We start from the raw sequence: 24,278 nt of genomic DNA on the forward strand, positions 1-24,278 counted from the left end.
ATAGTGCGTGTAACACGTCGAACTGGCTGCACAGCCAGCAAATGGGAATGCCAAGAATATCATTCTAATTGTTTAGTTACTCTTTTACTAGAACACTGTATGGTTAGTGTGCGAAACGAAGAGACTGGCTTTTGCTGCTACAACATTTCTGAATAGTAATCGCTACTGACAGTTTACACAATTTGTAGCCACAGTGATTGTCAACTACAACCCTTAGTGTTCCTAAAATCAAAGCTGTTTGCGGTTCGTCCTGCATAGCGCACCTAAAAGGAAGCACGCAATGGGTACATGTATAAGGTGAAAGGAGTTACTGAATTGGTACGTATGAAATTGTAGGTTTCCACAATTAACGCTAACTGAAACGAAATATGTGACCAATATCTATTATCATTGAGTAGTTTGGGGTGTTTTCATCCATTTTGGGAAGGTGCACTCCCAGTGACGAATGTTTTTTTTTTTTGTTTTTAGGGCGCAAAACTGCTATGGTCATTAGCGCCCGGTCTGTGACTTAGGAAACGGTAAAAAACGAAAATGGAAAGCAGCAGCAATGGGACCGAAACTCAAAAAATTGGAGAAACTAAGAGCAGAAGGAAAGCTTAAAAATGCACTACAGAAAGGGGTTGGTTGTCCCCAAAAAGAGCTTCAAATGACTGACGTCATCTCACTGGCACTAATAAACTCGAGAACGCGATCGGCCGAGCGCGTGTCATCTGCTAAAATCGACGATATATCAGGCGACAGCTGTAGACGGGCGCGTAACGTAGTAAAATAGTGGCACTCAATTAAAAGGTGTCTTACCGTCCACAGCTGAGAGCAGTGGGGACAGAGTGGCGGAGGATCGCCGCTTAAAAGATGTCGATGGCTAAAAAGACAGTGTCCTATCCGGAGTCTAGTTAAAATTACCTCCTCCCGACGACGCGTTCGGGAGGAAGAGGTCCAAGCACAGGGAAGAGCTTTCACGTCCCGCAATTTATTATGGGGAAGTGTCGACCAATGTGCGTTCCATAAAAGAACAACACGACGACATAAAACGCTCCGTACATCGGTGAAGGGAATCGATCGAATAGCTGGCCGAAGAAGAGAGACTGCAGCCTTGACCGCTATATCGGCCGCATCATTGCCACAGATACCAACGTGTCCTGGGGGCCAGAGGAACGCCACAGAGACGCCCCCCGAATGGAGCAAGCGCAGGCAGTCCTGAATCCGGTGGACCAGAGGGTGGACAGGGTAGAGAGCTTGGAGACTGAGGAGAGAGCTGAGAGAATCTGAACAGATAACATACTGCATCCGCTGATGGCGGCGGATGTATTGGACAGCCTGGAGAACAGTGTAAAGCTCCGCAGTATAAACCGAACACTGGTCGGGAAGCCGAAATCGATTTGGGGTGTCGCCAACAATATAGGCACTCCCTACACCTAACGATGTTTTCGAGCCATCAGTATAAATAAATGTGGCTTCCTTCATTTGTGCACATAGAGCAGCAAATGCACGACGATAAACAAGTGAAGGGGTACCATCCTTGGGAAATTGACCAAGGTCACGGAGCAGGCAGATCCGGGGACGGAGCCAAGGCGGTTTTTTTTTTTTGTCAAGAAGGTTTTAGGAAAGCGGAAGGAAAGAGAATGGAGCAGTTGACGGAAGCGGACTCCCGGTGGTAGTAGGGAGGAAGGGCGGCCAGCATACCCTACATCCAAGGAGGCGTGGAAAAAAATATCATGGGCTGGATTAGCAGGCATGGAAGACAGATGGCTAGCATAACGACTCAGAAGGACAGCTCGCCGACTGGACAGCGGAGGTTCAGCAGTCTCAGCATAAAGGCTTTCCACAGGGCTGGTGTAAAAAGCTCCAGACACTAAACGTAATCCACGGTGGTGGATAGAGACGCCGAAGAATAGACGGCCGAGCAGAGGAGCAAACTAAACTTCCATAGTCCAATTTCGAGCGCACTAAGGCGCGATACAGGCGGAGAAGGACCACTCTGTCCGCTCCCCAGGAGTACCATTCAGGACACGGAGGGTGTTGAGGGATCGCAGACAGCGAGCCGAAAGATAGGAAACGTGGGAGGACCAGCACAGTTTTCTATCAAACATAAGACCCAAGAATTTAGCGACGTCCGAAAACGGAAGGTTGACAGGTCCTAGATGTAAGGAGGGTCGAAGAAACTCCTTACATCGCCAAAAATTAACACAAACGGTCTTACTGGGAGAAAAACGGAAGCCGGTTTCGATGCTCCAAGAGTGGAGGCGATCGAGACATCCTTGAAGACGTCGTTCAAGAAGGCTGGTCCGTTGAGAGCTGCAGTAGATCGCAAAATCGTCCACAAAGAGGGAGCCCGAGACATCAGGAAGGAGACAATCCATAATCGGATTTATGGCAATGGCAAACAGTACAACACTCAGCACGGAGCCCTGGGGTACCCCGTTTTCTTGGGAGAAAGTACGGGAGAGAGTGGTGTTCACCTGCACTCTAAATGTGCGCTCTGCCATAAATTCGTGAAGAAAAAGGGGCAACCGACCTCGAAAGCCCCAAGAGAAGTGTGCGGAGGATGCCTGTCCTCCAACAGGTATCGTATGCTCTCTCCAGATCAAAAAATATTGCTACTGTTTGGCGTTTCCGGAGAAAATTGTTCATGATATAAGTGGAGAGAGTAAGAAGATGGTCAACTGCAGAACGATGCTTTCGGAAACCGCATTGGGCAGGTGTTAAAAGACTGCGGGACTCCAGCCACCAAGCTAAACGTCAATTCACCATACACTCCAAAACCTTGCATACACTACTAGTGAGAGAAATGGGGCGATAGCTAGAGGGGAGATGTTTGTCCTTTCCAGGTTTCGGAACAGGAACGACGATAGCTTCCCGCCATCGTCTGGGAAAAGTACTGTCGGTCCAAATTCGATTATAAAGGCGAAGGAGGTAAAGCAGACTATGGTATGATAAATGCAGCATTTGGATGTGGATACCATCCGGTCCTGGGGCGGAGGAGCGAGAAGAAGAGAGTGCATGTTGGAGTTCCCGCATGGAGAAAACAGTATTGTAGCTTTCGCGATTTTGAGAGGAGAAAGCAAGAGGTCGCACTTCCGCTGCACGTTTCTTCGGGAGAAACGATGGCGGGTAATTTGAAGAGCTCGAAATCTCAGCAAAGTGTTGACCCAATGAGTTAGAAATTGCGACGGGGTCCACTAATATATCATGCGCGACAGTGAGCCCAGAGACCGGGGAGAAACTAGGCGCGCCTGAGAACCGTCGAATCCGACTCCAAACTTCCGAGGAGGGAGTGAAGGTGTTAAATGAGCTAGTAACGAATTTCCAGCTTGCCTTCTTGCTATCGCGGATGACGCGACGGCATCGCGCTCGGAACTGCTTATAGCGGATACTGTTGTCCAAAGTAGGATGGTGGCGGAAAACGCGAAGAGCACGTTGCCGCTCACGTATTGCGTCACGGCATGCCGCGTTCCACCAAGGAACTGAGGGGCGCCGGGGCAATGCTGAGGTGCGTGGTATTGAACGTTCCGCAGCTGTAAGAATAACGTCTGTAATATGTGTGACCTCATCGTCGACCCTAGGGAAGTGACGGTCATCGAACGTCGCTAGAGACGAAAAAAGTGTCCAATCGGCTTGGCCAAACTTCCAGCGTCGCGGGCGCATATATGGCTGTTGAGGCTGCAGTCTAAGGACACATGGAAAGTGGTCACTCGAGTGTGTATCATCAAGGGTGAACCATTCGAAGCGCCGAGCTAGCGGAACAGTACCAACCGAAAGGTCCAAATGAGAGAATTTTGTTGTAGAGGCAGACAAAAATGTAGGGTCCCCAGTGTTGAAGCAAACTAAATCCGCTTGGTGGAAGACGTCTAGCAATAGTGAGCCACGCGGACAAGGATGTGGAGATCCCCAAAGCGGGTGGTGGGCATTGAATTCCCCAACCAGCAAATAGGGGGGTGGAAGCTGACCAAGAAGATGAAGGAGATCAGCTCGTGCCATTGGTGTGGACGATGGAATGTGTACAGTACAAAGAGAAAAGGTACATCCCGAAAGGGAAAGACGGACAGCGACAGCTTGGAAGGAAGTGTTTAAATGGATTGGGTGATAATGGAGAGTATCATGGAGAAGAATCATGAGTCCTCCTTGTGCTGGAATGCCTTCAACAGAGGGGAGATCAAATCGGACGGGGAGAACAAAGCGGTCATGGGGACGCAGCTTTGTTTCCTGAAGACAAAAGATGACCAGCGAGTAGGATCGTAAGAGGATCGACAATTCATCCCGATTGGCTCGAAGGCCGCGGATATTCCAGTGGATAATGGACATAGGGTGAACAGAAAATGGAGGAATGTGACCAAGGTTGCTGTCAACTCAGCGACTGCTCAGAGCTTGCGACCGACAGCATGGAATGGCATTCAGCCGAAGGCAGAAGATCCTGAGCCACAGGTTGTTCAGGAGCAGCTCCTGCCACCAGCGATCGGCCGGTTGATCGGCCGCCAGCAGTGCGCCTCGGCGACACAGAAGACGGCCGAGGGCGATTACAGCCAGGTGGTGCTGTAGATGAGACACGCCTTGGCGGAGAAGGAGATGAACTGGGTTTCTTACTAGCCTTCTTGGAAACATGATGTTTAAATGAAGGAGGAACCGATGGTTGTGAAGTCGGGGTACATAAAAAAATCTTCACGAGTATGCACTTTTTTCGAAGTCTTGGTGTCTGACTTTTGGGCTCGAGATTTAGCAGAACCCGATGAAGGGTGAGCCATAGAGTGGGCAGGCGAAAGTGGGGAGGTTGAACGGGAGATCTTTGCGATGGCCGATCAGACGACTGTGGCACTAAAGGTAAGGTCACAAGTCTGCGTGGCCGCCTCCTTTGTTGGCCGAGGAGAGGCAAGGACAGTGCTGTATTTTCCTGCCTGAGGCATGGTGGGCTGTCGGTTTCGAATAATTTTCGAGCAGCAAAGGTCGACTCCTTTTCCTTCACTCTGATTTCCTGAATGAGCTTTTCGTCTTTAAAAATGGGGTAATCTCGAGAGGAAGCAGCATGGTCACCCATACAGTTGATGCAACGAGGGGATGGAGGTGGACAAGCACCCTCATGGGCATCCTTGCCACACGTAACACATTTGGCCGGATTGGAACAGGACTGGCTGGTGTGATTGAACCGCTAACACCAATAGCAACGCGTAGGGTTTGAGATGTAAGGGCGAACTGAATTTATCTCATAGCCTGCTTTGATTTTCGATGGGAGTTGAACTTTGTCAAATGTCAAGAAGACAGTACAGGTTGGAATAATGTTCGTGTCAACCCTTTTCATGACTCAATGAACTGCCGTAACACCCTGGTCAGACAGGTAGTGTTGAATTTCCTCGTCGGACAATCCGTCGAGGGAGCGTGTATAAACGACCCCACGTGATGAATTTAAAGTACGGTGCGGTTTCACCCGGACAGGGAAGGTGTGTAGCAGTGAAGTACGCAGCAATTTTTGTGCCTGGAGGGCACTGACTGTTTCTAACAACAAGGTGCCATTTCGTAATCTGGAACAAGACTTTACAGGACCTGCAATTGCATCAACACCTTTCTGAATAATGAAAGGGTTGATCGTGGAGAAGTCGTGACCTTCATCAGACCGAGAAACAACAAGGAACTGTGGCAATGATGGAAGGACTGTCTGTGGCTGAGACTCATTGAACTTACGCTTGTGAACTGACATAGTAGAAGATGAGGAAACCATTGCGAAAGTATCCCCCATGATTACCGGCGTCTCCGATGGCGCGCTCCTTCCTTGTGGGGGCACTGTCTGAGGGCACTCCCGCCTTAGATGATTGTTCACACCTCAGGTCACACCTCCCGACAAACAGACGGAGGGACCAATCGGCACTTTCGGAAGGTATCAGCTCGGGTAATCACCCCTCCCTGGGCCTGGCCGTTACCAGAGGGTACGTACGTGTCCTACCTGTCTACCTGGGGCGGGGAATTACGCGTTACCCCGTCACCGGCTACACATGGAAATGCGTGGGTCGGCATTCAGACACGCACAGGGAGGAAAAAAGAGAAAGGGAAAGGATAGAAAAGAGGTCTCAAACGCCGCAGCGGAGAAAAGGGCAAAGAGAAGAGGTAAGGAAAAGAGAAGGACAAAGGAAGGACGAAGACTTGCAAGCGAAAAAAGCAAAGAATTTGTTACAGTTTCGAGCGTCCGTCTCCGGACGTATACACAAAACATACTACCAGAGGGGGAGAAAGGGAAGGAAAGAGGCGGAGGTGAGGGGGGAGGCGAAGATGGGGGATGGGGAAGGATGCGGAAAGGGAAGGTATGCAGTCCGGAAAGGAAGGAAGGCCACATTAGCTCGGGGTCCATTGCTAGCTATGCACGTATCCACAAAGTTGTGGACCCCCTGGGGGGATTGGTTGGTTTGGGGGATTAAAGGGACCAGACTGCGACGGTCATCGGTCCCTTTTTCCAAAAAATTAAAACCACCCAAAGAGAATAAAAACGAACAGCAGGAAAGACGTCAGGTGACACAGGACAAGAAATACTCCTACAGAGATCAGACAAAACAAATTAAAATCACACAGAGTGTGACTGTGGTTGGCCGACCATAGAGGTAAAAAGGAAAAGCCAACTACCGAGAACACATTAAAAACTCAGCGTACAATCGTAGGCCAATGGCCAGAATCAACACAAAAGAACAGAACAAACACTCAGAGTAAACGATAAAAAACCCCTGCCCGAATAAAACGTAAAACTAAGCCAGCCATAACAGGGTCATCAGATAAAAGGGCAGAGAGCGTATCAGGCAGCGCAAATGTCTGCCTTGCCTGACCACAGCTAAAAGGGGGCAGGCCAACAAAATGTGGGCCACTGTCAAAGCCGCCCCGCAGCGACATAGAGGAGGGTCCTCCCGGCGCAGTAAATAACCGTGTGTCAGCCGGGAGCGGCCAACGCGGAGCCGACAAAGGATGACTGAGTCCCTGCGGTTGGCTCGCATGGATGACCGCCACACAGTCGTCGTCTCCTTAATGGCACAGAGTTTATTGGGCGTGATCCGATCGCGCCATTCAGCGTCCCAAAGCGCAAAAACTTTTCGGCGGAGGACTGCCCGCAAATGAGTCTTTGGGAAGCCAACATCCAGAGATGGTTTACTCGCCAGGCGGTCAACATGTTCATTGCCCGGGATACCGACATGACCGGGGGTCCACACAAAGACCACAGAGCGGCCGCAACGGGCAAGAGTATGCAGGGACTCTTGGATAGCCACCACCAGACGAGAACGAGGGAAACACTGGTCGAGAGCTCGTAAACTGCTCAGGGAATCGCTACAGATAACCAAGGACTCACCTGAGCAGGAGCGGATATACTCTAGGGCACGAAAGATGGCGACCAGCTCAGCAGTGTAAACGCTGCAGCCATCCTGCAAGGAACGTTGTTCGGAATGGTCCCCTAGAGTGAGCGCATACCCAACACGACTAGCAACCATCGAACCGTCAGTGTAAACAATGCCAGAGCCCTGATATGTGGCCAGGATGGAATAAAAGCGGCGGCGGAAGGCCTCTGGAGGGACTGAGTCCTTCGGGCCCTGTGCCAAGTCGAGCCGAAGGCAAGGGCGAGGAACACACCATGGGGGTGTATGCAAAGTGGCCCGGAAAGGAGGTGGAACAGTGAAAACCAGATGGGGATGCTGAGCCGTAAGCCAGGCTCCCATAATCCAGACGGGACTGGATTAACGCCTGGTAGAGCCGCAACAGGGTAGATCGGTCGGCAGCCCAGCGGGTGTGGCTCAAGCATCTCAGAGCGTTTAGATGCCGCCAACACGTCTGTTTAAGCTGCCGGATATGAGGCAGCCAAGTCAACCGGGCATCGAAAACCACCCCCAAAAACCTGTGGGTCTCCACCACAGCAAAAAGTTCGTTGTCAAGAGAAAGCCGCGGCTCAGGATGGACCGTTCGGCGCCGGCAGAAATGCACAATGCGGGTCTTGGCAGCCGAAAACTGAAAACCATGCGCTGCAGCCCAAGACTGCGCCTTGCGGATTGCGCCCTGTAGCTGACGTTCAGCAGCTGCAATGCCAATAGAGCTGTAGTATAGGCAGAAGTCGTCAGCATACAGGGAAGCGGAGACAGAATTTCCCAAGGCCGCAGCGAGCCCGTTAATGGCTATTAAAAACAGGCAGACACTTAAAACAGAACCCTGTGGCACGCCGTTCTCCTGGACGTGGGAGGAACTATATGAGGCTGCGACTTGCACGCGGAAGGTACGATACGACAGGAAATTGCGGATAAAGATCGGCAGAGGGCCCCGAAGACCCCATCCATGAAGCGTAGAAAGGATGTGATGACGCCATGTCGTATCGTACGCCTTCCGCATGTCGAAAAAGACAGCGACCAGGTGCTGACGGCGGGCAAAGGCAGTACGGATGGCCGACTCCAGGCTCACCAGATTGTCGGCGGCGGAGCGGCCTTTACGGAACCCACCCTGAGACGGAGCCAGGAGTCCCCGAGACTCCAGTACCCAATGCAAGCGCCGGCTCACCATCCGTTCGAGAAGCTTGCAAAGAACGTTGGTGAGGCTAATGGGGCGGTAGCTGTCCGCCTCCAAAGGGCTCTTGCCCGGTTTCAAAACGGGGATGACAATGCTCTCTCGCCATTGCGACGGAAACTCACCATCGACCCAGAGACGGTTGTACAGGTCGAGGAGGCGTCGCTTGCAGTCCACTGAAAGGTGTTTCAGCATCTGATAGTGGATGCTATCTGGCCCGGGAGCGGTATCAGGGCAAGCGGCAAGGGCACTGTGAAATTCCCACTCACTGAATGGAGCGTTGTAGGATTCAGAAGTGTGGGTGCGAAAAGAAAGGCTCCGACGTTCCATCCGCTCTTTAATGGAGCGGAAGGCCTGGGGGTAATCCGCAGAAGCGGAACTCATAGCAAAATGCTCAGCTAAGTGGTTTGCAATGACGTCGGAGTCAGTACAAACTGCTCCATTCAGTGAGAGCGCAGGGACGCTGATAGGTGTCCGATAGCCGTAGACGCGTCGAATCTTGGTCCAGACCTGCGATGGAGTGACATGGAGGCCAATGGTGGACACATACCGCTCCCAGCACTCCTGCTTGCTTTGGCGGATAAGGCGGCGGGCCCGCGCACGCAGCCGTTTGAAGGTGATCAGGTGTTCAATGCAGGGATGTCGCTTGTGACGCTGTAGCGCCATCCGGCGATCTGTAATCGCTGCAGCGATCGCAGGCGACCACCAAGGCACAGTCCGCCGCCGAGGGGACCCAGAGGAGCGGGGAATGGCAGATTCGGCGGCAGTAACGATGCCGGTGGTGACCGATTGAACCACCGCATCAATGTCATCAGTAGAGAGAGGCTCAAGAGCGGCAGTGGAGGAGAACAAGTCCCAGTCAGCCTTATTCATAGCCCATCTGCTAGGGCGCCCAGAAGAGTGATGCTGTGGTAGTGACAGAAATATCGGAAAGTGGTCACTACCACACGGGTCGTCATGCACACTCCATTGGACAGATGGTAAGAGGCCAGGGCTACAGATTGAAAGGTCAATGGCGGAGTATGTGCCATGCGCCACACTGGAGTGTGTGAAGGCACCATCATTTAAAATCGAGAGATCGAGCTGCGACAATAAATGCTCAACGGTGGCGCCTCGACCTGTTGCCACTGACCCACCCCACAGAGGATTATGGGCGTTGAAGTCGCCCAATAGCAAGAAAGGTGGCGGCAATTGGGCTATCAGCGCAGCCAGGACATGCTGCGAGACATCACCATCCGGTGGAAGGTGAAGACTGCAGACGGTAACAGCCTGTGGCGTCCACACCCGAACAGCGACAGCCTCTAAAGGTGTTTCGAGAGGGACAGACTCGCTGTGCAGAGTGTGAAGGACATAGAGGCAGACGCCACCAGACACCCTTTCATATGCTGCCCGGTTCTTATAATAACCCCGATAGCCACGGAGGGCGGGGGTTCGCATTGCTGGAAACCAAGTTTCCTGAAGAGCAATGCAGAAGAAAGGGTGAAGGCTGATAAGTTGGCGGAGCTCAGCTAGATGGTGGAAGAAACCGCTGCAGTTCCACTGGAGGATGGTATTGTCCATTGCGGAGAAAGGCGTGACGGGACTGGGAAGGCAGATTACGCCGCTGGGTCACCTGCTGCCTCTGATGGAGCACCCGTGCAAGTGGACTCCATTGCGTCTGAGGGATCGGCGAGATCGAGGTCCTCAGCGGACGCAAGGATCTCCACCTCATCCTCAGACGCAGAGCTTTTAGGTAGCGGTGGAGTAGGTGCCACCGCAGGTGTCTTGGACTTACGTGTCTTCAAAGTCGTTTTCTCTCGCTGTTCCTTTGGTTGCCGTTGTTGAGAGGGCTTATTGGAGTCAGTCTCTGGGACCGACGAGGATCGCGAAGCCCGTCGACCAGCGACCTGTGGCTTCTTCAACCACTGGTTAGTGTCTGCTGTGCCGCTGGTAGGAACCTGGGAAGGGAGTGACCCAAGGGATAGCTTCCGAGCGAGAGAAGCCGAAGAAGGCTTACGCTTCTCCTGCTTAGAAGTGGGGACTGGTGTCCCCGGTGGTTTAGTGGGTGCTGCTCCCGAGGTAGATGGTGTGGGAGCAACAGCGGGAGAAGGGGCCCCCATCGTCAAGGGGGCAGGTGAGGTCCTGTGACTCTGAGAGCTGACTGTATATCTTGCAGCTGAAGGAGCTAGAGCAGGAGTGACAGTGGAGGCATAAGATGACATCATGTGCACAGGATGTAGCCGTTCAAATTTCTGCTTAGCCTCGGTGTAAGTCAGTCAGTCCAGGGTCTTATATTCCATGATTTTGCGTCCTTTCTGTAAGATACTGCAGTCTGGCGAGCAAGGGGAATGAGGCTCTCCACAGTTGACACAGACGGGAGGCGGAGCACATGGAGTATCGGGATGAGATGGGCGTCCACAATCTCGACATGTGAGGCTAGAAGTACAGCGAGAGTACATGTGACCGAACTTCCAGCACTTAAAGCACCGCATCGGGGGAGGGATATAGGGTTTGACGTCACACCGGTAGACCATCACCTTGACCTTCTCTGGTAAGGTATCACCTTCGAAGGCCAAGATGAAGGCACCGGTAGCTACCTGATTGTCCCTTGGACCCCGATGAACACGCCGGACGAAATGTACACCTCGGCGCTCTAAATTGGCTCGCAGCTCTTCATCAGACTGCAAAAGGAGGTCCCTATGGAAAATAACACCATGGACCATATTTAAACTCTTATGTGGGGTGATGGTAGCGTTAACATCCCCCAACTTGTCACAAGCAAGTAACCTGCGTGACTGGGCAGAGGATGCCGTTTTTATCAAAACTGACCCAGAGCGCATTTTGGACAAGCCCTCCACCTCCCCAAACTTGTCCTCTAAATGCTCTACAAAGAACTGAGGCTTCACGGATAGAAACGAGTCCCCATCAGCTCTGGTACAGACGAGATACCTGGGCGAATACACGTCACTGTCATTCATTGCCTTTCGTTCCTCCCATGGTGTGGCCAGGGATGGGAATGATTTGGGGTCATAAATGTTAGCTTTAAAATGAGCCCTCGAACGCTTAGAGACTGCTGGGGGCTGGCCGCCAGCGAGAGATGATGTACCACGCTTCATTGCGGGTCATCCGCCCTGATGCCACCTACTCCGACCAAGGGCCCTCCCCACGGGCGCCACCCAGCCGCAGCAATAGCCACCTGGCAGGATGGCCATTGCCGGGAGTCCTGATGCCCCAGGCAGATGGGCATCTACTCCTTGGCATACGTGGGGAGTTAACGGCGCAGGCATCAGTAGAGCGATCCTTGTGTTGTCAGGGGGCTACAACCAACAGGGTACATGGCGGCCCCACCACAACTGACTGGCTACCGTGCTGGATCTTCGGTGCAGAAATGATCAAGGTCGTCGTCGCAGTTAAAAGCAACACTGCAGAGTGCAGCGTGGTAATCGCACCCAGGGACGTATGCTCGCCCAAGAGATGGAAAACGAGCGGGACACGATTGCAACGACGAAGAAGCCGGCTAAAGGTCTCAATGCACGACGGATACAGTGCACCATGTAAGGCGTCCTTCCCCAATTGGCTCGCTCTTCAGAATAACTTAGAAAGATAGAGGTCAAACCCGAGAGGGGACCATCACATAAGGCCGAAACATTTTAGACTCCTTTTAGTCGCCTCTTACGACAGGCAGGAATACCGCGGGCCTATTCTAACCCCCGAACCCGCAGGGGGGCCCTGGGGGGAGTGACGAATATGAGAACATCTAAACCGTACAAGGGAATCAATGAAAGTTTGAAAATCTAGAAAGTAACTGACTGCTTTAAGTGATTCTCAGTAATAAAATAGTAGGGTTATTGTGAAATGACCCACAACGATCAAATATAATCGAAAGGGCGACATTGCAGAAAATGTCACGTTTCCATTATCTTGTGCATAACATGACTTACAGCGACGACCATACCTTATGCAATTGGGAGAACTCTTTCAAGGCGTGGCGTAGGAAAGGAAGATAAAATTTTACACAGTCGTTCTTACCTGGCTCAGCAGACAGAGACCTCAAAGCAGGAGCATTTTAAACAAACACAAACGTTCCCAATAAAGTTTCTGAACTTTGTGAAAGATTATAGCAGAGCAGATAATATGATGATAATTCAGTATGCATTAGATTATATGCTGTATTATAGTGTAAACGAGACTTTTGCCTCTTGAACTAGATTCTATTTTGGGTGGCAGGCCTCGAGTGATAGTTTCAAACTCATCGACAGAAAGGGTTTTCTTCCTTCACGAACAAAGACCACTTTCCACGTGATGTAGGAGAATTATTCGTTAAGTATATCTGATGAATGTAGGTGACTTTAATGAACGTGTGTATGATGTGCTGTGATGTTTATACTGTTAGATGGGAGAAGGGTAAGGATGAAGCACTTAGTTCTCTCGAATAACACAAAAGGGGACCAGCTGGCTTCCGTACCCATCTATCGGACTGATCACAATCAACACGGATCACAGTTAATACGATTCATCATATACAGTCTCACATGCCCTGATTTCACGAGATCGGTTTTGAATTTAATCGAAGACTTCGGTGCAAAGCCTTTTGATGGCGACCTTTAAGCCTCCACCTATCCCTCCTTTGGCGGTCTAATATTGGCGGTGAAAATTTCTTCCACCACTAGGATCCGAACTAGCTACCTCCGGGTCGAGTGTCTTTTCGACCACAGCTATGGAGAAGGGTTGCAAATAAAGGTAATACTGACAGCCAGCTACAATTTCTGAAGCTGTTACTTGAAATATTGTGCTTCAGACAATAATCTGCAACACTATGTGGTGCAGTGGACTGATTACACGAGCGACGCTCACACATAAATGAGCGGAATGTTGCATCAGACGTTGTTCTAGTCTTTCGTCTGAAGACTGGCTTGAAGCTGTTCTCCATAATCGAAAGCGGTCCGAAAGAAATCCGTCCGAATGTGGGGCTGAGGAACCAACCGAGGAGGAGGGGTGGGGGGGGGGGGGGTTAGAACGTGGGGAAGAGGACAAGGAGGGGAAGAGCAGGGTTGGTGCGAAAGGCACCGGTGGCTAAACGGATACGATGGTGAACCAAGTCCAAGAGGACGTGGCAGCTGATCAATAAACTTCAGAGTTGAACGATCTGTGCCCCAAGAGGTATGGCAAGGAAGCAAAGGACACAGAGTTCACGAAACCAGCCAACCTTCAAATATCGGATATGTGGCAACCAAGAAAACTTGTTGTCAAAAGAAGACCCTAGAAACATAACTGGCGGACCATACTCATGTGCTAGGCGCTGAGGTAGAGCGAGAGATCAGGATGGACCGTATTACAACAGTAGAAATGTACCACCCTCGACTTACGGGGAGAACATTGAAAACCGTATGAGACTGTCCACGTGCAAGCGCGCCGGATGGCACCTTGGAACTGTCGTTCTGCAGAAGCCACCGTGTGGTAACTAGCCCAACTACAGAAATCATCCATGTACACAGCAGCCGTGACCAACGGTCCAGCAGAGGCCACAAGTCCATTAATAGCGATGAGAAAAAAAGGACACTTAATACGGAGTCCTGTGGAACCCGATTCTGCTGAGTCCACGGAGAGCTGAGAACAATTCCAACCCAGACTCTAAACGACTGATGGGACAGGAACTGGCGAATAAAAATCGGGAGGGGGGGGGGGGGGGGCATGCAGACCCCACTGATGGAATGTAAGGAGGATGTGTATTAGGCCTTACGGAGATCGAAGAAAACTGCGACAAGATGGCGGCACTGAGAAAAGGCCTGCTGAACTGCAGTTTCCAATCTAAACAGATGATCGATTGGAGATCATCCCTCCCGAAAGCCGCACTGGTAAGGAGAAAAAAGATCCTGAGACTCACGGACCTAACTGAGCCAAAGAGCCACCATCTGTTCTAGTAACTTGTAGGGGACACTGGTCAGGCTGTTTGGCTGGTAACTACCAAGGTACGACGGGTACTTGCCAAGCTTGAGGACGGGATCCACAATATTAGCTCTCCATTGTGAGGCCCAATGCCTTGGAGCCAAATACAGTTAAACACTTGGAGAAGATACTGCCATCGCCGGGGTGTGAGATACTGAAGCAGTTGGTTGTGGATAGAATCAGGTCCAGGAGCTGAATTTTGGGAAGATGAAAAGATCAGAAGAAGATGCCATTCAGTAACAGGTTCATTATAGGATTACGCCTGACAAGTTGTAAGATATATGCGGGAAGCTTCAGCCCGCTGTTACCGGAGAAGGAAGGCAGCTGGATAGGAGGGTGACCCGGATGCCGTCGCAAAATGGATCGCGGGATGTGTTCCGTGAGAGCTGATGGGTCTGTACAAAGGACACCTGGAAGGGCAAGACCCGGAATCAAAGACTGCCGCTGACAACCTTTGAGTGTGCGGAGAGTAGCCCACGCCCGTGACGAAGGGATAGGAGACCCTAGAGAGGACACAAAGCGTTCTCAACACACCCGCTTGGTCTGTTTTATTTAGGTGGCGGGCTTTGGCGCGAAGACGTTTAAAGGTAATAAGACCGGCGGTGCACGAATGCTGCTTAAGATGTCGCAATGCGCGTCGACCATAACAGATAGCAGTGGCAATGGCCGTGCTCCACCAAGGAACTGGCCAGCTGCGAACGGGGTCTGTCCAGCGGCGAACGGCAATGTCGGCAGCGCGCATTATCTTATCGTGCAGATCACGGATGACTTCCTCCATACAGCCTGACAAAGAAGGTGCAAACACGACCTGGGAAGTATATATGGGTCAATCGGCACGATGGAAAGCCCAGCGGGGTAACGTGGTCTTCGGGATGTGTGAAGGGAACTAGAGAATCAACGGGAAGTAGCCCCAAGTTGGAATCCCAGACCGTCACAAATTTTCAACCTTCCCCAACCATTAAAATCAATGCTCACTGGCAGCTAATGTCATTAATTCCTTTGCGACCTGATTCAAAATTAGACAACTGCAGAGGCATTATTTTTCCCGCGATCAGTTTGCGAATCGGCTACAGTGACTTGAAAACAGACGAGGGGCGTTTGAAAAGTCGGGGTAAACAATTTTTATTTTTCGACAGTCTCCTTTTAGCCTTATACTCTTCGTCCCACGCTGTTCTAATTTGTTGCTCCCTTCCGAATAACAGGAATTGCTTCAAATGGCTCTGAGCTCTATGGGACTCAACATCAGAGGTCAGCAGTCCCCTAGAACTTAAAACTACTTAAACCTAACTAACCTAAGGACATCGCACACATCAATGCCCGAGGCAGGTTCGAACCTGCGACTGTACCAGTCGCGAGGTTCCGGACTGAAGTGCCTTGAACCGCTCGGCCACCACGGCCGGCTAATAGGAATTGTCCAAGTCTGCAAAATAGCTATTAGTTGATGCAATCACCTCCGCGTATGAATACAATCTTTGTCCTGCCAGCCATTTCTTCAAACTGAGGAACAAATAGTAGTCCGAGGCAGCCAAGTCTGGAGAACAGGGGGGATGTGAAACGAGTTGGAATCCTATTTCCATTAATTTTGAGACCACAACTGCTAAGGTGTGTGCTGGTGCATTGTCGTTATGGAAAAGGACTTTTTTGCCGTCCAATCGCCGGCGTATTTCTTGCAGCTCGGTTTTCAAACGGTCCAATAACGATGAATAATATGTGCCTGTAGTAGTTTTACGCCTTTCCAGATAGTCTATAAGAATTATCCCTTGCGAATTCCAAAAGACAGTCGCCATAACCTTTCCGGCCGAAGGAATGGTCTCCGCCTTTTTTTGGTGCAGATTCTCCCTTGGTAACCCATTGTTTAGATTGTGGCTCGGTCTCAGGAGGACACTAATGTATCCATGCTTCATCCACAGTGACGAAACGACGCTTAAAGCCCTGCGGATTCTTCCTGAACAGCAGCAGACCATCCTTGTAACACATCACACGATTCCGTTTTTGGTCAAGCGTGAGCAATCGCGGAACCCATCTTGCGGATAGCTTTCTCATGTCCAAATATTATGTACCCGTTGATTCGAGATGCCCACAGCACTAGCAATCTCACGCACCTTAACTCTTATGTCATCCATCACCATATCATGGATTTTATCAATGATTTCTGGAGTCGTAACCTCCACAGGGCGTCCAGAACGTTCAGCATCACTTGTGCCCATATGGCCACTCCGAAAATTTTGACACCACTTATAAACTGTTCTAATCGAAGGTGCAGAGTCAAAATAATGTTTATCAAGCTTCTCTTTAGTCTTCTGAGGCGTTTTGCCTTACGTAAAGTAATGTTTAATCACCATACGAAATTCTTTTTCGTCCATTTTTTGACAATCACTCGACTTCCATGATTCGCACGAATGCCAAACGCAAAGAAATACGCGAATATGGCTCAAACTTGGTGTGAGTTCTTTCCGAAATTGCTACTAACTAAACATTACCTCGATAAGTGCCGGTGGTGCCATCTCTCGGACTTTTCACGGACTTTTCAAACGCTCCTCGTACAATCAGCGCCAAGTTTCAATACGTACGGCGAGGGTCGCTGCTCGAAACACAACTCGATACATCATCGCCTGGCCGTACCAGCGCTGTGCGAGCATCGAGAGTGCAGCTTAAACGCACCATTACTCCAGTTGTGTCACAAATTTCTGTTATCGGAGAGAAAGTGTATGTCGCAGGTAAGCTACGTTCTTAGCTACTAGTTTACACTACTGGCCATTAAAATTGCTACACCAAGAAGACAGGCAGATGATAAACGGGTATTCATTGGACAAATATATTATACTAGAACTGACTTGTTATTACATTTTCACGCAATTTGGGGGCATAGATCCTGAGAAATCAGTACCCAGAACAACCACCTCTGGCCGTAATAACGGCCTTGATACGCCTGGGCATTGATTCAAACAGAGCTTGGATGGCGTGTACAGGTACAGCTGCCCATGCAGCTTCAAGACGATACCACAGTTCATCAAGAGTAGTGACTGGCGTATTGTGACGAGCCAGTTGCTCGGCCACCATTGACCAGACGTTTTCAATTGCTGAGAGATCTTGAGAATTTGCTGGCCAGGGCAGCAGTCGAACATTTTCTGTATCCAGAAAGGGCTGTACAGGACCAGCAACATGAGGTCGTGCATTATCCTGCTGGAATGTAGGGTTTCGCAGGGATCGATTGAAGGCTATAGCCACGGGTCGTAGCACATCTGAAATGTAATGTCCACTGTTCAAAGTGCCGTCAATGCGAACAATAGGTGATTGAGACGAGTAACCAATGGCACCCCATACCATCACGCCGGGTGATACGCCAGTATGGCGATGACGAATTTATGCTTCCAATGTGCGTTCACCGCGATGTCGTCAAACACGGATGCGACCATCATGATGCTGTAAACAGAACCTGGATTCATCCGAAAAAATGACGTTTTGCCATTCGTGCACCCAGATTCGTCGTTGAGTACACCATCGCACGCGCTCCTGTCTGTGATGCAGCGTCAAGTGAAACCGCAGCCATCGTCTCGCAGCTGATAGTCCAAGCTGCTGCAAACGTCGTCTAACTGTTCGTGCACGTGGTTGTTGTCTTGCAAACATCCCCATCTGCTGACTCAGGGATCGAGACGTGGCTGCACGATCCGTTACAGCCGTGTGCATGAGATGCCTGTCATCTCTCCTGCTAGTGATACGAGGCCGTTGGGATCCAGCACGGCGTTCCGTATTACCCTCCTGAACCCACCGATTCCGTATTCTGCTAACAGTCATTGGATCTCGACCAATGCGAGCAGCAATGTCGCGATACGATAAACCGCAATCGCGGTAGGCTACAATCCGACCTTTATCAAAGTTGGAAACGTGATGGTAGGCATTACTCCTCCTTACACGAGGCATCACAACAACGTTTCAACAGGCAACGCCGGTCAACTGCTGTTTGTGTATGAGAAATCGGTTGGAAACATTCCTCATGTCAGCACGTTGTAGGTGTCGCCACCGGCGCCAGCCTTGTGTGAATGCTCTGAAAAGTTAATCATTTGCATGTTTCAGCATCTTCTTCCTGTCGGTTAAATTTCGCGTTTGTAGCGCGTCATCTTAGTGATGTAGCAATTTTAATGGTCAGTAGTGTAGTTTCTTAAGACACTGGCTGCCTGAGACAAGGCAGGGTTTGGCAAACACCAATACAAGCAGTAGAAACTCTCACCATGTGCGGGCGGGGATTATCTTTGTAAAATTTACGCCCAGGATGCCTTGCCATGAAGGGTAACAAAACGGGGCTACAATATCGTCGATGTATCGTTGACCTGTAACGGTGGCGCGGATGACAACGAAAGCGGTCCTACTACAAAAAGAAATGGCATCCCCGACCACGACTCCAGATGTCGGGCCGAACGGCGAGTGACAGTCAGGTCAGTATCCCACAACTGTCCGGGGCGTCTCCAGACAAGTCTTCGCTGGTCATCGGGGCTCAGTTTATAAATACGACTTTGATTCCTTTAAGAGTAAGGGGTTTACTGATATAATAGAATCTTTGCACACGATGCTGATCATTCATTGTGCAACAAAAAGAAAAGCTTTTTTCAAATTAAAGAGAAAGGTGATCCACATAATATGTAGCTCATTTATTAAAGAGGAATATTTCTGTTCTTATTGCTAGTATGTTTCCGCTTTTTATTTCTCTACATCGTAGCATTTGCTTTATGGCAAAACGTTCACCTGTCATTTCAGTTCTCGGAAACTACACTCCTGGAAATGGAAAAAAGAACACATTAACACCGGTGTGTCAGACCCACCATACTTGCTCCGGACACTGCGAGAGGGCTGTACAAGTAATGATCACACGCACGGCACAGCGGACACACCAGGAACCGCGGTGTTGGCCGTCGAATGGCGCTAGCTGCGCAGCATTTGTGCACCGCCGCCGTCAGTGTCAGCCAGTTTGCCGTGGCATACGGAGCTCCATCGCAGTCTTTAACACTGGTAGCATGCCGCGACAGCGTGGACGTGAACCGTATGTGCAGTTGACGGACTTTGAGCGAGGGCGTATAGTGGGCATCCGGGAGGCCGGGTGGACGTACCGCCGAATTGCTCAACACGTGGGGCGTGAGGTCTCCACAGTACATCGATGTTGTCGCCAGTGGTCGGCGGAAGGTGCACGTGCCCGTCGACCTGGGACCGGACCGCAGCGACGCACGGATGCACGCCAAGACCATAGGATCCTACGCAGTGCCGAAGGAAACCGCACCGCCACTTCCCAGCAAATTAGGGACACTGTTGCTCCTGCGGTATCGGCGAGGACCATTCGCAACCGTCTCCATGAAGCTGGGCTACGGTCCCGCACACCGTTAGGCCGTCTTCCGCTCACGCCCCAACATCGTGCAGCCCGCCTCCAGTGGTGTCGCGACAGGCGTGAATGGAGGGACGAATGGAGACGTGTCGTCTTCAGCGATGAGAGTCGCTTCTGCCTTGGTGCCAATGATGGTCGTATGCGTGTTTGGCGCCGTGCAGGTGAGCGCCACAATCAGGACTGCATACGACCGAGGCACACAGGGCCAACACCCGGCATCATGGTGTGGGGAGCGATCTCCTACACTGGCCGTACACCACTGGTGATCGTCGAGGGGACACTGAATAGTGCACGGTACATCCAAACCGTCATCGAACCCATCGTTCTACCATTCCTAGACCGGCACGGGAACTTGCTGTTCCAACAGGACAATGCACGTCTGCATGTATCCCGTGCCACCCAACGTGCTCTAGAAGGTGTAAGTCAACTACTCTGGACAGCAAGATCTCCGGATCTGTCCCCCATTGAGCATGTTTGGGACTGGATGAAGCGTCGTCTCACGCGGTCTGCACGTCCAGCACGAACACTGGTCCAACTGAGGCGCCAGGTGGAAATGGCATGGCAAGCCGTTCCACAGGACTACATCCAGCATCTCTACGATCGTCTCCATGGGAGAATAGCAGCCTGCATTGCTGCGAAAGGTGGATATACACTGTACTAGTGCTGTCATTGTGCATGCTCTGTTGCCTGTGTCTATGTGCCTGTGGTTCTGTCAGTGTGATCATGTGATGTATCTGACCCCAGGAATGTGTCAATAAAGTTTCCCCTTCCTGGGACAATGAATTCACGGTGTTCTTATTTCAATTTCCAGGAGTGTAGTTCCGTATTTTACGTTGCTGACTCCGGGTTTTTCGTTTTGGATGGCGCCGAAAGCAAGTGTGGTTAATACCGACGTCAGAGGCAGGCAGCAGCAAACAGACAACGGTGAGAACGTGTCACGACACGCTTCGTGAAAAGCTGCCATTATGTGGGAACAGGCGACATTGTGAGCGGCGCTTCCTGCAAACACTGCGGCTGTATTCCGCCATCTGCATGAGGAGCCGCCATCTAATGCAATTAACTATTCAAATGGACGTACGCAAGACTCGCTTAGCTAATGTAGTTACCTGCAGGTGCTATAAGCGCTCTACACCTGGCGCCTAGGTCATCGCACCCCCCCCCCCCCTCGGTCTCTCTCTCTCTCTCTCTCTGTCTGACACACACACACACACACACACACACACACACACACACACACACACGCACGCATTATACGCACTGATAAGCCCAAAACGTCGGGAGGCAGAGTGAAAGCAGTGATAAGCGGTAATGGTGGAAATGAAAGCTGAAATTGTATCTCAAAATGGAAAAGAAGGGCATAGAAATTAAACAGGGCATAAAAGGTGACGAGATTACTTCGTACTTTGTGAAATAAATGATAAATATAGAAGCTAGAAATTGGAAATTTGTGGTAAGGGCGCCCCTGACCTCACGGTTACCCCGCGCGGCACAGAAGCTAGAACATTATTGAATGTCTTATTCAAAATCAATAATTTAGTTTAAAAAACTGTGGTAGCACTACCTAGGAAAAGGCAGGCAGATAAATGCGTCAAGTAATGGACGATTCGTACCGACTACAATAATCTACACAAGAACAGACATTACCAACTGAGATCGTGGACTTCGATGCAACTGACTTCAGAAATTGTGAAGGTACCTGCCTAAGCAATTCTGACTTCACAGTCAGTAACAGAAGCAATATTCTGAGAACCTGAGATACCAGTACGGATTTTTTTTTTTTTTTATGCAGAGAAAGCTATCAGCGATGTTAAATGGAATATAAATCTTGGGATGTAATGTTTACACACCTGTTATCTGTGACAATGTCCCCTAATAGTGACATTAAAACAACCACATTAAATCTAAAGAACTCAGTCGCTGGAGCCCCCTAACTGTTAAATCGCCACCTCTATTTCATGCCTGCTATTTTGCCCGAAATGATTTGAAGGTGATACGCTAGCATTATAGCACACGTAATTCCATAACAAACCACAACTTTTCATCGAAGCAGATAAATCTAGATGAATGTAGATATACTAGAGAATATAGCCATCAGCCATTTGACATCCACTGTTGGACATAGGGCTGCTCTGCTCTAGACTCTAGCATTAATTACCACTTCAGCTACACGCTCACATGTTGTCCCGCAATCTCTTGATATCACCTACCCATCTTCCATTAAGCCACCTTCTAGACCTTATCTTATTTTCTGAAAAGCAACAAAGAACTTCCTTCGTCCATATAACATCGATTCTCCTGACAACAGGAACTAACCAGCATCATTTCATTTACATAACAGTCATAATTATATCTTACATTCTTATCTGTTCTCTGGTTTGAATTCCCGTTTTTTCCCTAGTAATTCTCAGCATTTATCTCCCCATTTTGCATTTAATCTTCTAGTACGATCTACGGCCCTCTGTTATTTTACTGCCCATGAACTTAAAGCTGGTGACTTGCTACAGATTATTTTCATTCAGACGTGGGTTTACTGATATTGGAACAGATGATGAAGTAGTGTCAGCTGAATCTGAAAACAGTCTCCAAAAGGCCACAGAAAGCATGAGCAAGAATGTTTTCAGAAAGATATAATATGAAATTAAATCAAAAGAAAACAAATGTAGGAAAGTGCCTATAGTAGCAAACGTACTTCTAGATGGAGAGAATCTGAAGCAAGCCACCAGCTTTAAGTACCTGGATAGTATAACAACTGAGTGGGTAGTAGAATACACGAGAATGGTATACCATGCCATGAGAAATGCACAAGAAAAAAAAAAAAAAGGGGGCTGGTGACATCGGCAAACGGAAAAGACTACAGACTTTCGAAACATGGTGGTGGACAAGACAGTTTTCATGGGCAGATAACATGGCCAGTGGAGACGTCTTCAAGAACATACGAGAGAACAGACTGTTGTGGGGGATTATCAATGACCGGAGGAACAGGTTGGTTGGACGCTTATGCACACATTGCCCCTCCACTGTGAAATTAATGGAAGGAAAAATTCCTGAGACGAATGCAGGAGGAGGGACATTAGTAATTCAGTTCAGAGTAAGTTGTCAACTGCAGATATTCCTTTGTCTGTCTGATGTACTAAGTAGAATTCCGAAAGATATTGAAAATGACGAACGAGAATTGCTGCCGGCCAATGTACGGATTGAGAAGAAAAGAAGGTAACTGAGCAACAGTCAGTTTTCACTTTCGAAGTGAATGTCTCAATGTCGTTGGTCAAAACTGATAATACATGATGACTGTAAATATTTCAGTTACTTCTGAAGTTTAATTCTGAGAAACATATTTAATTTACCAAAAACAATGAACGTAATTTTCACTGTTGTGTGTATTTCTAGGCGCTCTCAATCGTGTCCGCACATCCAGATTTAAGTTTTCCCTGAGTCCCCTAAATCGCTTATGGCAAACACCTTCGATTCTTTCGAAAGGGCAAAGCCTATTTCCTTCGACATCCTTCCTTAATCGGAGTGTGAGCTCCATCGCTAATGACCTCGATGTCAACGAGTCGTTAAACACTAATTTTCCTTCGTCGCACCCAACCTTTATTTTCAGCTGCCGTAAACAGAAAATTCACCATTTGCTTCTATGACTGTCGATAAATCGCAAAAATTTGCACGTGTTCGTTGTATATTATTGGAGTCACATTATAAATTATTTTCAGGAGTATTTTAAACTTGTCTATTAATTCTTCCATTCGTTGTCATTAAAGGCTATATAATATACAGTTTACTCAACAAAATGATACTGCCCAAACGACTGTCAGCAAAATTTCATGATACGATACAATCCTCAGACACGCATATGCTCGCAAGAAATCCTTAAGTCACAACTCGAGCCATCTATCGTTATAAATTACGTTTTAGTGACCTCACACGAGTTAAGTCTCAGTCGCGGAACCCTCTATGAGCGTAATGCATTACTTTGTAGTCCAACTATACAAAGACACGGAGAAATTAGATCCCAACTGACGCATCGCTACGCACAATTTTTAGGGGCCAAACTTCGGAAAATTATGTCCCACATCGCACGACATAACGCGCAAAAACGGTCTCACTCCCTCCCTAACACATGCACCACAACTAAGAGCGTCCCAGGCGGAGGCCGACTCATCCTGATGGTGCCACCACTGAAAGGCTCCTTTGCTCCTCCCAACACCCCCTCCGTACGATCTTTTTCGAATTTCCTGAAGTACCTTCGATTTGTTAACGCCAGTCTTCCTACTTTAAACGGACATTTGTAATAGAGAAACTCCCAGTTCACGTTAATTCTGGCACGCCAAAAGCCTGTCAGCAAGCATGGGACAAATGGTTCAAATGGCTCTGAGCACTATGGGACTCAACTGCTGCGGTCATTAGTCCCCTAGAACTTAGAACTAGTTAAACCTAACTAACCTAAGGACATCACAAACATCCATGCCCGAGGCAG

The sequence above is a fragment of the Schistocerca serialis genome, chromosome 4 (assembly GCF_023864345.2).
Source record: "Schistocerca serialis cubense isolate TAMUIC-IGC-003099 chromosome 4, iqSchSeri2.2, whole genome shotgun sequence".
In the NCBI taxonomy this organism is placed as follows: domain Eukaryota; kingdom Metazoa; phylum Arthropoda; class Insecta; order Orthoptera; family Acrididae; genus Schistocerca; species Schistocerca serialis.